The sequence below is a fragment of the Mesoplodon bidens genome (assembly GCF_964165515.1).
Source record: "Mesoplodon bidens genome assembly, chromosome: 5".
Lineage (NCBI taxonomy): Eukaryota > Metazoa > Chordata > Mammalia > Artiodactyla > Ziphiidae > Mesoplodon > Mesoplodon bidens.
The window spans coordinates 71,880,578-71,894,628 of NC_138161.1; the positions used below are offsets into that span (position 1 = coordinate 71,880,578).

The 14,051-nt window shown below is 39.6% G+C and overlaps 1 protein-coding gene across 1 annotated transcript in view; it reads left to right on the forward strand.

The window, feature by feature from the left end:
* The window catches only part of CPNE4 (copine 4), a gene marked incomplete at its 3' end in the record, with an annotated part of 612,853 nt that overhangs the window by 456,730 nt on the left and 142,072 nt on the right, over positions 1-14,051 (forward strand). The gene's annotated exons all lie outside the window — the stretch shown is intronic.

Here is a 14,051-nt window from a genome sequence, read left to right on the forward strand (position 1 = left end):
GTGGCAAATCCCATGGCCTCTAGGAGAGAAACTGTGGCAATAAGTTCAGGGTATATTTGGGAGTTATTAAAAACACAAATACTGTTGTTATCAGTTATCTACTGCTGCATGACAGACTACTCCAAAATTTAATACTTAAAACAATAGCCATTTATTTAGCTTATGATTCTGTACATTGTCAAGTTGAGTTCATCTAGGAGGCTCTTTTCTTGGTCTTGCATGGACTTCCTTATGTATTTGCTGTCAGCTGTACCTGAGCAGGACACCTCTGCTTCTGGGGTTTGTCTGTCTGTCATCTGGAATGATCAGGGTGGCGGGGCCATTTGTCTCTCATCGATCAGCAGGCTAGCTTGACTTACACACTCAGCAACCTTAGGGTCCAAAAGAGCCAGGACAAAACATGCACATCTCGAGGCCCAGTCTCAGACTCACATGAGGTCATTTCCTCTGCATTCTATTGGCCAGTCACACAGCCATCCCAGATTCAGGGATGAGGAAATAGGACATGGACTCTACCTCTTGGCAGGAGGAGCTGCAGAGTATGGTGGCCACTTTTTTCAGTCTACCACACATGCGTTTTGAGTATCATGGGAATGTAGAAGTTGGAAGAAAAGACTCATTATAAGAGTCAGGACAACCAAAGGAGGACAATAGGCTAAGTGCCCGAAGCAGACTCCCAGAGTCATTCCTTATGGTCCCTGGTCTGTCTCTCTCTCTACCTTGGAAGTCCAGAAGCTCCATGTTGTCAGTGTCCCAGAGGTGACTCTACCAACTCAGGACAACTGAGTAAATTCAATAGAGGCCAGAGCTATAAATCAAAAGGCCGACAGGTTCATGTTCAGTGAGAAACATGACCCTCAAGCCAACTCAACATTCATATCAGCTTTACCAGAGCATTTTCTCCATGTGGGCAAACCATGGGGAGGACACTTGTCAGAAGGTTGTGTGACAGCCTAAAAGCAGAGCCAGGGAAGCTGGATAATGGAGGTGGTTAATAGCTTGAGACTTTAAAAGCCTGGGACACCTACCACCCCAATGGGATTATAGGTCTGTTAGGCAGACTAAACATTCATGTTGGGGGCACTGACTCCCCTGGAAAGTATTAGATGGGCACTGCCAATATTTGTCTTTGTAACTTTACACTTTCCTCACTCTTTTTGCCCTGTAAACCTTCTTCTAATGGATATAATTATTTGCATTTGTCAATGTCATCCATCAGTTTAGAATCCTATCCATTGGTTAGTCCCAAACTCTTAACGTGACTTTACATCTTTGTTTAAAACCATTTTGTTTGGACTTTGTACTATCTGTGGACATGCTTACTTCTGTGGTCTGGAGGAGCTGCTCAGAGTTGTCCCTAATATCTCCTGTGGGAGGCTCCACTTCCACTGGAATTGTCTTTCATGCCAAAATCAGGACTCTGGCTGTTTGGGTCTCGTGTATAAGCTCATATGCACAATGGCCAAGACCTACAGCTTCAGGCCTGGGTTGGGGATTGTCACCTATACTCTGAGCCACCCCATCCCACTCCCAGGGAGATAAATGGACCCTTTGGGGCAGAAAAAACATAATGCCTACATTAGCCATAGGTCAACTTAAGTCATGGGGAGTTATCAGATAAAAGGGGAGGGTTATCTGTAATTGAATAAATAAAAATGCAGAAAAGGAGCATTTTGTGGCCTTTTGAGTGCTCTGCTGTCTGTAGAGGACAAGTGGGAATAAAGGAGAGAGAGAGACAGAGAGAGAGGGAGAGAGGGAGGAAGGAAAAGGAAAGGAATGAAGGAAGGAAGGAGAGAGAGACAGAGAAAGGGAGGATAAGGATTTCTCAACAGCTGCACCATTGACATTTGGACTTTGTTGTGGGGGCCTGTCCTGTGCATTGCAGGATGTTTAGCAGCATCCCAGGCTACTAAACACTCGTAGTGATACTTCACCCCCATCAGTCTTACAGCCAAAAGTGTATTCAGACATAAAATGTTCCCTAGAGGGTAAAATCATTTAGACCAATGCATCGGAATCACCTAGAAGGCTTGTTAAAACACAGATTGTTAGGTGTTATCCCCAGGGTTTCTGATTCGGTGGGTCTGGAGTGAGCCTGAGAATTTACATTCTACAATTCCTGAGTGACGCTAATGCTGCTGGTCCCAGCCCACACTGAGAACCCCTGGTACAGACATTTGCTTCTTCATTACAGTCCTTCCGCGGCTCAGTGCCCCCCACCACTTTCCACCACCCAACCTCCCCTCCACCACCTTTTCTCTGTCCAGCACTCATACCCACCCTGCCCTCTCCAAGCCTTCAGGGCTTGGCACATGCCTCTCTCTGCCTGATGCCTTCTTCATTCTTCTGCTTTTCTTAGATTATCATCATCTGCTACTTTCCTCCGGGTCTCTCCAATATCCCTCCACTTCCAGAAACCTTCCCTGATCTCTTTAGCTTCTATGGGTGCCCTCTAGCCCTCTGTACCCACCTCATAGAGATACTTCTCCACTTGTTTGGAACATTTCTGTTTCCATCTCTTTCCCCAGCAGGTGACTCTTTCTTCCCAGTTTGCCCCTTCAGGGTGAGAACCATGTTTTTTCCCCTGTGTATCCAGGCATCCAGCCCAGCGCGCAGCACAGAGCAGATGCTCAGTAACTGTTTCTGGAGTGAATGGACAGAAGAGCAGGGAGGTGCTAAGAGGTCAGCAGTGCGTCACTGGTGGGGTGGGGGGGGGTGGGCTGAGCTCACTAGGTGACAAACCCAATATCATCACTCACCTGCTCACAATCACCAAATGCAGCTTTTCTGAAAAGCTGGAGAGACTTCCTGTATTGCCCTTTATTTGTATTGATTATTTCATCACAAAGGCCACTGAGAAATGCTCATAATGTTGTTCCCATTCAGCTTTCTCTGAAATAAAATGGTACCATATTGGCAGGTAGCATCTCCTCACCACCAAAAAAAAAAAAAACCCAGAAAGTGAACTTTTAAATTAAAAACTTTGGGGACTTTCCTGGTGGTCCAGTGGTTAAGAATCTGCCTTCCAATGCAGGGGGTATGGGTTTGATCCCTGCTCAAGGAGCTAAGATCCCACATGGCTCGCGGCCAAAAAACCAAAACATAAAACAAAAACAATATTGTAACAAATTCAATAAAGACTTTAAAAACGGTCCACATCAAAAAAAAGACCAAAAAAGAAAACATTTTAAAACCCTCTGTCCATTTAGATTCTCAGTCTTGGCAAAACTCTAATAATGAGGTCTTTGTCCCAAATGAGACTTGATATCTTTAAATCTCATTTATTCAGGGTCCACACTAACACCAAGTTTAAATAAAACCAGGTTTTTCTTTTGGTTTTATTTATTTTTTTCCTCCTCTATGGGAAAAATTTTTTAAAGCATTCAAATAAGTATTTTTCGGAAATTGATACTTTAATTTATTTATTATGAAAAATTTTAAACATCCATAAAAGTAGTGGGTTATGATAACCCACCCCTCTCCCCACACCCATTACACAGCCTCAACCATTATTAACTTGTGGCCAATTTTATTTCATCCATACTCCCAATACTCATTTTCTGTCACCCCGCCCCCCCCCCGCCCCCAACCACCACTAGATCGTTTTGAAGCCAATCTCGGACCAGGGCTCACTCATTCATTAGGGAAAGCAAGCATAGTGGCAGAACACATGATACTTTTAAGAACCTACAAGAACGTTTTAATTTATTTTAAAGTGAGAAGGAAAAATGAACTTATAAGGTTGAATAAACTGTTTCCGTTTTTTTTCTCACATCAGAAAACAATAACATTTTTAGGATCCCCAAAATCTATTATGGTGAGAGGGGGTCCATGAAGGCAAAAGGGCCTGGGGTCAATGTAAGTCACTATGGGGTCCTCTCCCAAACACCATACCATTTCATCTGAAAATACTGCAATATGTATCTCTAAAGGACAAGGAATCTTTCTATAAACATAACCACGAACCTATTTTTATACCTAGAATATTATCTAAGCTGCCTTAATACCAGCAAGTGTTCTGCCACTATTCATATGTGACCATCTAATTTATTTAATAGTTTTTTTTTTCAAATTGGAATCTAAACAAGGTCCAAGCATTGCATTTGACTGAAATGTCTCTGAAGTCTCTTTCAATCTGTTAGTTCTCTCTCCCTCTTTTTTTTTTTTTTTTTCTTGCAATTTAATTAAAGAAACTTCTTTTACTTGAAGAAACCAGGCTGGTTTGTTCTGTCACATTTCCCCCACTCTGTGTTCTCTATAAACAGCTAGCTGGCACTTGATCAGATTCAGTGGCTGTTTTGTAGCAAGAACGTTTTACAAGGGGTGGTGTTCTTTTATGGTCTTAACAGTTATTGAGGAGCATTGCCTAGATTCATTATTTCATTAGAATTTCCAAAATGGTAATTTTCTAATTCTATTACTCCTTCTTTATCTATTATTTAGAGTTCTTCTATAAAGAAGAGCTCCCTTTAACAGCTGTTTGGTTCCCTGAGGTGTGATTTGTACAAGAAAGGCCAGAAAATGCTTTATTCTTTCTTTTTTTCAAACAATTTTCAGTATAACAAGTTACTTCTCTAGCATCCTTCATAGGTGACTAATGGGGTCCCTCACTATTATTAAGAATTCATGGAGTTTTTAATATATCCCAGTGTTTCAATCTATTTCAGTTATAATTATTCCTTTGAAATCTTGTATCGTCCCTTGTTTAACCAGTTAAAACCCCTTCAAGTTGGCTCTTGAGTTCTTAATAGTTTCCTTGCTTTCTGGTATGAATTTTTTTAATTCATGAATTTTGAAATTTTGAAATTATTTTTTTCTGTAAGATATGTATCTCTCTATAGATGCTAACTCATATTTTAAAGTCTAGAGACAATTCCTCTCTATAGTTGAAACTTTAACCCATAGAACAGTTGGGTTCCTTTGTTTCATTTTGCTTTCAGCATTTAGAATTTATTTTTTCAAGTTTAATTTTGTCTTATAATTATATAAAATGTTTACATGATTCTAAAATCAAAACTACAAAACAAAGTATATTCAGAAAAGTTTAACTCCCATTCCTGTTTCTCTAGTTTTTACTCTCTTCCCTTACAGGTAATCATTTTGTAGCACATTTTAATACCTGATAGAACCAGCCTCTCTCACTTCTGTATTCTTTGTATTTTTAAGGGTCTTCAGGTCTGCTTGGATATTTTGCTTGTTCTTTCCATTAAGCTTTATAAGCAACTAGTACCAGAATAAAAAAAAAAGTGATAGTATTTTTATTGAGATTGCAAAGGAAATCTCTTTTTTTTTAACATCTTTATTGGAGTATAATTGCTTTACAATGGTGTGTTAGTTTCTGCTTTATAACAAAGTGAATCAGTTATACATATACATATGTTCCCATATCCCTTCCCTCTTGCGGAAATCTCTTCTAATGTTGTCTTCCCAGCCCAGAACATGGTTCGTCTTTCAGTTCATTCAAGTCTCCTTTTGTGTTTGCAGGAGCACTTACTGTTCCTCTTAGAGGTTTGGAATGTTTGTTTTTAAGTTTATGCCTAGTTTGTTTCTGTCTTTCTCTTCCATTACACCTTCTAAGTGACTATTGTTTGTATACATAAAAGCTATTGAATTGTTTTCTTAAATAACTATTTTATTAAGTTTTATTGTTGTTTATACTAATTTTCTGTGGAGTTTTTAAAATATAGATCATATGGAAATAGAGACAGTTTTGCCCCTCCTTACTTAACTAGTCGTTCTCCTTATTTCTTTTCTTTATTTGTGTGTACCAGTGCTCCCAACACAATGTTAAATAGTAGCAGAGTTGGAGGGCATCCTCTGGTCTTATTCACCAGTATGGTGGAAAATGCTCTGGTGTTTCCCCATTAATTCTGACAGAGGTTAATTTTTTAAAGTAATTGTGAAGGTGTCAGAGGCTTAGAGTTTTCTCAGCCACATCTACTGAGCCTTAAATACCTACAGTCGGACTCAGAGAGGATTCTCTCTCAGTAACTCAAGAGAAAACCCTGCGACAAGCTGAAATGTCTTCTGAACTATGTAAAAGACATTGCACTACTTCCTAAGTAGATTTAGGGTTACATTTAATATTAACTATTTAAAGAAATATATGTATTTAATATTTAATACTAGCTGTTTAATGACATATATTTAATATTTACTGTTAGCTATTTAATGAAATATATATTTAATATTTAATACTAGCTACTTAATGAAATATATTTAATATTTAGCTATTGAATGAAATTATCCATGATTTCTATGGCATATTAGAGTCCTTATCAAAATCACAACTTCATTTACTTCTAGCCATACTGTGAGGTAGATTCCATTGTGTTCATTTTACAGATGAAGAAACTGAGGCTCAAAACGCCATGCAGTCAAATGCCAAATTTCATGCTTTTTGTTGAATTGTGCTGCCTCTATTTTGTTGTATTCTTAGAAAATAAATCATCCTGATAAAGGATGATTTATCCCATTACTCTCACTCAACTAAAATGCTTATCATCATTCAAACATTTAACAGAAAGAAGACTTGTCTCTATGTAACATATTTCATAAAGTCTGAGAAACTATCAACTATTCACCATACCACTAAAGGGGAAAAAACACTCTCAATGAAACTATAACACAGTGCTTTTCTATCAATTTGTGGTTGTTAAGAAAATAAATATGTGCCTCTTTGATTCTATGAAATATGATATTAATCATTTCCTTTGATTTTATCAACACATTATTAATACCTAGTATGTATTTGTTAGGAGACAGTGCTGATATTCAGAATAGATTCTTCCAGATGGTGGTCTTAGAAAGAGAAGGAGAAGGGACCACCAGCAAGTATTATTAACACCCTAACTGTGCCTAGTACTGGGGTAAAGGTCATGCCAGAACAATCGAGACAAATACCATGTAAGCACCCTGAGGTCATTTCCTGTCCCTCTCTCTGGTGCTCAAACTGCACAGGTAACTTGGAGACTTTCCCCTAGAGTTTATCGGACATCCTCTGAGGATAATTGATAGAAGCCACTTGCTTTGAAGAGGGCTTTAGGGTGAGGAGGACCAGTTGTTTCTGTATCAACTGCCCCCAGGCCTTATTCTGGAGAGAGGCCCAGGTTATTAACTAAGGTCTTAGTGGGGTGGACACAAGCAAGACAGAACCAGGAGAAGGAAGCAGCAGAAAAGAAGGAGAAGCAAGTCCCCAAAATCAAAGCAGAGGTGATGAAACTCAGGAGGCCATGAGGGTTGAGAGGAGGCCCGGACACAAGTCTAAAGCAACCATAAATGGCATTTTTACCCACCTAATATCTTGCTCATTCTTCATGCCCTCCCTTCCTCTGTAGCAGTGCCTGGGTGATTTAAAACAGCATGTTCACAAGCTCCCTCCTGACACCCCAAAGTTGGATTCCTGGCAGGTCAGAAAAGTGCTCTGTTGAATCAGAATCCCAGTGGTCCTGGAATCTTCAGTTTAATGGTTTTCCTAAACAATTCTTGTGCAGGCCATTTGCCAAGAGCACATGGAGAAGCAGTGTCTTCCCACTGATTCTGCAAACCTAGCTGACTTCTTGGCACCTCTCTTAGGTAGCTCAGTGTTTTTCCTGCCACCTCACTGCAAATCTAATGTGTGTATATATTTGCTCTTCCTTCTCTATGAAATCCTAACATTCGTTCGTCCTTGGCTTCTATCCAGCTATTCCCATCCTCCCTTCTCAGGTGTGACCAAGCCATCTTCTCCACAAATTCACTGTCTTTGCTTATTCTCTGAGCCAGACTGGCTCACAACTGCCAAACGGATTGGACTCCTGGAGTGTGTTCTTGGAATTTGCCCTGGACATTCCCCCTTTATTCCCAACCCCATATGACTCCTAAATCCTGGACCCCTAAGTACCTCTTATTTGGCCTCTGATCCTTTGGACTTAGTTCCATACTTGTTTCATGCTGATTTTCTCTAACAAACCTCTGGCTCTTACTGCTTAGAAAGGAAGGAACCCCACCCTAGTTCCAACCCCCAGATCTCAATCCTTGACAGCGGCCCCAATTCAGCCCCATAGTTCCCCCAAATTCATAGAAGGGGCTTCAATCATTAGATAGCCCATGGCTTACACTAGCATTTCCCTATTCTTGCTACAAAACATGGGAATTTGGAATTTAGGGGTTCATTGCTATGTTCAGTGTGGCTGGAAACACCTGTAGTAAAGAATCTGACATTCCCAGGTGTGTGGAAGCAAGTTTACTTCCTTCTCTACCTACCTTGTAATGGAAAGGGAAAATTTGGGGGTGGCTCATGGTCCTATGAAGCTTTCTTGAGATCTGTTAAAATGTAAGTGCTTTCTTGATGGCCTCTGGACTCGAGGGTTGCTGGTTTTATGCCTGTCGATAGCCCACTCAGCCTAGATGCCCTGCAATTACCAGAGGACTGCAGACTCACCAAGGTGTCTCTGTGTTAGATCAGCCCTGACACAGGAATTCTCAATGCCATTTAAGTAAATGGCACCTGAGCCCAGCAGGCTGCGTCTACTGAGATCTGTAATCTATACAGTACTGCAGCAAGGAAAAGCAACAGCCAGCTTAAATACTGTTAAATCGTGCAGGAATAGAGAAACTTCTGAATGAGAGAAAAACTACATATTCTCTTAATTTTAATAATATTTTTCCTTTTCATTAATATTATCCCCCTTTTTACAGACGAGGAATTCAAAACTCTTTGTTTAAGGAAATTGCTGAAGATTACACAGTGAAATAGTGCAGCCTTAGTTTAAACCCAGCTCTCTCATGCTCCATCGTTCTTGTCCTTAACTATTGAAGGACAGCTAACATTTACCGAACATTCACCCACCAGCTCCCAGTTGCTTCACTGGACACTGCTTAAGTGACTTCATTTAACCCTATAATTACCCTAGGTTATACAATGCTGTGGTAACAAAGTGCCCCCATGAAATATAAGTTTCTCACTCACATAACAATCAGAACTAAAGCTTTCTAATCAGTGTCTGCCTCTCCTGCGTGCAGTGATTCAGAACCCAAGTTGCTTCTATCTTGTGGCTCCTCCATACCTTAGAGCCTCACTGTTATTTGTATCCACAGGAAGAAGGGTAAAAAATGTGGAGAGGGATGCGAGGCCCATGAAGAAGCCAGTAGCTTAGTTGTGCCTGTGCAGAACTAGGAGTGCCTCAGCTTTTTCTTATCTCCAATCACCTTTCCCCACTTTCCCCACACCCAAGCTTTATCCCATAAACATCCCAAGCCCTTCAACTTTGCTAACAGGGATTTGAGATTTGCTCACCCGTCTCCTCACTTGGCTGCCTCATGAATAAAGCCTTTCTCTGATGCAAACTTTGCATCACAAGTTCTGGCTTGCTGCAACCTGGCCAATCACGGCTTGTCCTTCAAGATTCCACCTGGTTCTTACCTCTCTAAGAAGGCTCGTTTGATGCCTCGACCTAGGGTACATAAGAGGTGTATTTGCTGAGGCCCTGTATAATCAAAGAAAATCTACTGAAGGCTCTACAGGTAAAAGGCAATGGATTTAACTGTAGAATTTTTTTCAACGTTGTCTGACATCCAATATTACATAGAGGTTTGAGTGAGGCTAATGGCAGACTCTGGGAGGGCTCAGGCCAAGGAGTCCTTCCCAGACTTCCACTGCCAGTGTCCTTATCCCTGTGGTGAGTCACGGCCACCCCCCACTTTTGCAGGAGACCCTCCAACACTAGCAGCTATATGACTGACAGGGTCTTACTGCTCCAGCTGGGTGTCAGACCTGAACCTCTAAGGTGGGAGAGCCGAGCTCAGGACATTGGATCACCAGAGACCTCCTGTCCACATAATACCAATCGGTGAGAGCTCTCCGAGATATCTCCGTCTAAACAAGAAGACCCAGCTCCACTCAACGACCAGGAAGCTCCAGAGCTAGAAACCCCATGCCAAATAACTAGCAAGACAGGAACACAACCCCATCCATTAGCAGAGAGGCTGCCTAAAATCATACTGAATTCACAGACACCCCAAAACACACCACCAGATGTGGTCCTGCCCACACAAAGACAAGATCCAGCCTCAGAGACCAGAACACAGGCACCAGTCCCCTCAACCAGGAAGCCTACACAACCCACTGAACTAACCTTACCCACTGGGGGTAGACACAAAAAACAATGGGAACTATGAACCTGCAGCCTGCAAAAAGGAGACCTCAAACACAGTAAGTTAAGCAAAATGAGAAGACAGAAATATGCAGCAGATGAAGGAGCACAGTAAAAACCCACCAGACCAAACAAATGAAGAGGAAATAGACAGTCTACCTGGAAAAGAATTCAGAGTAATGATAGTAAAGATGATACAAAATCTTGGAAATAGAATGGAGAAAGTACAAGAAACGTTTAGCAAGGAACTAGAAGAGCTAAACAGCAAACAAAAAATGATGAAAAAAATAAATGAAATTAAAAATTCTCTAGAAGGAATTAGAAGCACAATAACTGAGGTAGAAGAAAGGATAAGAGACCTGGAGGATAAAACACTGGAAATAACTACCACAGAGCAGAATAAAGAAAAAAAGAATGAAAATAATTGAGGGCAGTCTCAGAGACCTCTGGGACAACATTAAATGCACTAACATGTGAATCATAGGGGTCCCAGAAGAAGAAGAGAAAAACAAAGGGACTGAGAAAATATTTGAAGAGATTATAGTTGAACACATCCCTAATATGGGAAAGGAAATAGTCCATCAACTCCAGAAGTGCAGAGAATCCCATACAGGATAAATCCAAGGAGAAACATGCCAAAACATATATAAGTCTAACTATCAAAAATTAAATACAGAGATGCCCTCATCCACCAGAGGGCAGACAGCAGAAACAAGAAGAACTACAATCCTGCAGCCTGTGGAACACAAACAACATTCACAGAAAGATAGACAAAATGAAAAGGCAGAGGGCTATATACCAGATGAAGGAACAAGATGAAACCCCAGAAAAACAACTAAATGAAATGGAGATAGGCAACCTCCCAGAAAAAGAATTCAGAATAATGATAGTGAAGAGGATCCAGGACCTCGGAAAAAGAATGGAGGCAAAGATTGAGAACATGCAAGAAATGCTTAACAAAGACCTAGAAGAATTAAAGAAGACACAAACAGAGATGAACAATACAATAACTGAAATGAAAACTACACTAGAAGGAATCAATAGCAGAATAATCGAGGCAGAAAAACGGATAAGTGACCTGGAAGACAGAATGGTGGAATTCACTGCTGCAGAACAGACTAATGAAAAAAAGAATGAAAAGAAATGAAGAGAGCCTAACAGACCTATGGGACAACATTAAATGCAACAACATTCGCATTATAGGGGTCCCAGAAGGAGTACAGAGAGAGAAAGGACCAGAGAAAATATTTGAAGAGATTATAGTCGAAAACTTCCCTAATATGGGAAAGGAAATAGCCACCCAAGTCCAGGAAGTGTAGCGAGTGCCATACAGGATAAACCCAAGGAGAAACACACTGAGACACATAGTAATCAAATTGTCAAAAATTAAAGACAAAGAAAAATTATTGAAAGCAACAAGGGAAAAATGACAGATAACATACAAGGGAACTCCCATAATTTAACAGCTGATTTCTCAGAAAAAACTCTACAAGCCAGAAGGGAGAGGCATGATATAATTAAAGTGACGAAAGGGAACAACCTACAACCAAGATTACTCTACCCAGCAAGGATCTCATTCAGATTCGATGGAAAAATCAAAAGCTTTACAGACAAGCAAAAGCTAAGAGAATTCAGCACCACCAACCAGCTCTACAAGAAATGCTAAAGGAACTTCTCTAAGTAAGAAACACTTAGAGAAAGAAAAGGACCTACAAAAACAAACCCAAAACAATTAAGAAAATGGTCATAGGAACATACATATTGATAATTACATTAAACGTGAATGGATTAAGTGCTCCAACTAAAAGACAAAGGCTTGCTGACTGGATACAAAAACAAGACCCATATATATGCTGTCTACAAGAGACCCACTTCAGACGTAGGGACACATACAGACTGAAAGTGAGGGGATGGAAAAAGATATTCCATGCAAATGGAAATCAAAAGAAAGCTGTAGTAGCTATACTCATATCAGATAAAATAGACTTTAAAATAAAGAATGTTACAAGAGACAAGGAAGTACACTACATAATGATAAAGGGATCAATCCAAGAAGAAGATATAACAATTATAAATATATATGCACCCAACATAGGAGCACCTCAATACATAAGGCAACTACTAACAGCTATAAAAGAGGAAATCGACAGTAACACAGTGGGGGATTTTAACACCTCACTTACAACAATGGACAGATCATCCAAAATGAAAATAAAGGAGGAAACAGAAGCTTTAAATGACACAATAGACCAGATAAATTTAATTGATATTTATAGGACATTCCATCCAAAAACAGCAGATTACACTTTCTTCTAAAGTACGCACAGAACATTCTCCAGGATACATCACACCTTGGGTCACAAATCAAGCCATGATAAATTTAAGAAAATTGAAATCATATCAAGCATCTTTTCTGACCACAATGCTATGAGGTTAGAAATGAATTACAGGGAAAAAATGTAAAAAATACAAACACATGGAAGCTAAACAATACGTTGCTAAATAAGCAAGAGATCACTGAAGAAATCAAAGAGGAAATAAAAAATACCTAGAGACAAATGACAATGAAAACACGATGATCCAAAACCTATGGGATACAGCAAAAGCAGTTCTAAGAGGGAGGTTTATAGCTATACAAGCCTACCTCAAGAAACAAGAAAAATCTCAAGTAAACAATCTAACTTTACACCTAAAGGACCTAGAGAAAGAAGAACAAACAAAACCCAAAGTTAGTATAAGGAAAGAAATCATAAAGATCAGAGCAGAAATAAATGAAATAGAAACAAAGAAAACAATAGCAAAGATCAATAAAACTAAAAGCTGGTTCTTTGAGAAGATAAACAAAATTGATAAACCATTAGCCAGACTCATCAAGAAAAATAGGGAGAGGACTCAAATCAATTAAATTAGAAATGAAAAAGGAGAGGTTACAACAGACACTGCAGAAATACAAAGCATCCTAAGAGACAATGACAAGCAACTCTAGGCCAATAAAATGAACAACGTGGAAGAAATGGACAAATTCTTAGAAAGGTATAACCTTACAAGACTGAACCAAGAAGAAACAGAAAATATGAACAAACCAATCACAAGCAATGGAATTGAAACTGTGATTTAAAATCTTCCAACAAACAAAAGTCCAGGACCAGATGGCTTCACAGGTGAATTTTGTCAAACATTTAGAGAAGAGCTAACACCCATCCTACTCAAACACTTCCAAAAAATTGCAGAGGAAGGAACACTCCCAAACTCATTCTATGAGGCCACAATCTCCCTGATACCAAAAGCAGACAAAGATACTACAAAAAAAAGAAAATTACAAACCAATATCACTGATGAATATGGGTGCAAAAATACTAGCAAACAGAATCCATTAAACACACATTAAACACATTAAAAGGATCATACACCATGATCAAGAGGGATTTATCACAGGGATGCAAGGATTCTTCAATATATGCAAATCAATCAATGTGATACACCATATTAACAAATTGAAGAATAAAACCATATGATCATATCAATAGATGGAGCAAAAAGCTTTTGATAAAATTCAACACCCATTTATGATAAAAACTCTCCAGAAAGTGGGCATAGAGTGAACCTACCTCAACATAATAAAGGCCATGTAACACAAAGCCACAGGAAACATCATTCTCAAAGGTGGAAAACTGAAAGCATTTCCTCAAACATCAGGAACGAGACAAGGATGTCCACTCTCACTACTATTATTCAACATAGTTTTGGAAGTCCTAGCCATGGCAATCAGAGAGGAAAAAGAAATAAAAGGAATAGAATTTGGAAAAGAAGCGGTAAAACTGTCACTGTTTGCAGATGACATGATACTATACATAGAGATCCTAAAATGCCACCAGAAAACTACAAGAGCTAATCAATGAATTTGGTAAAGTTGCAGGA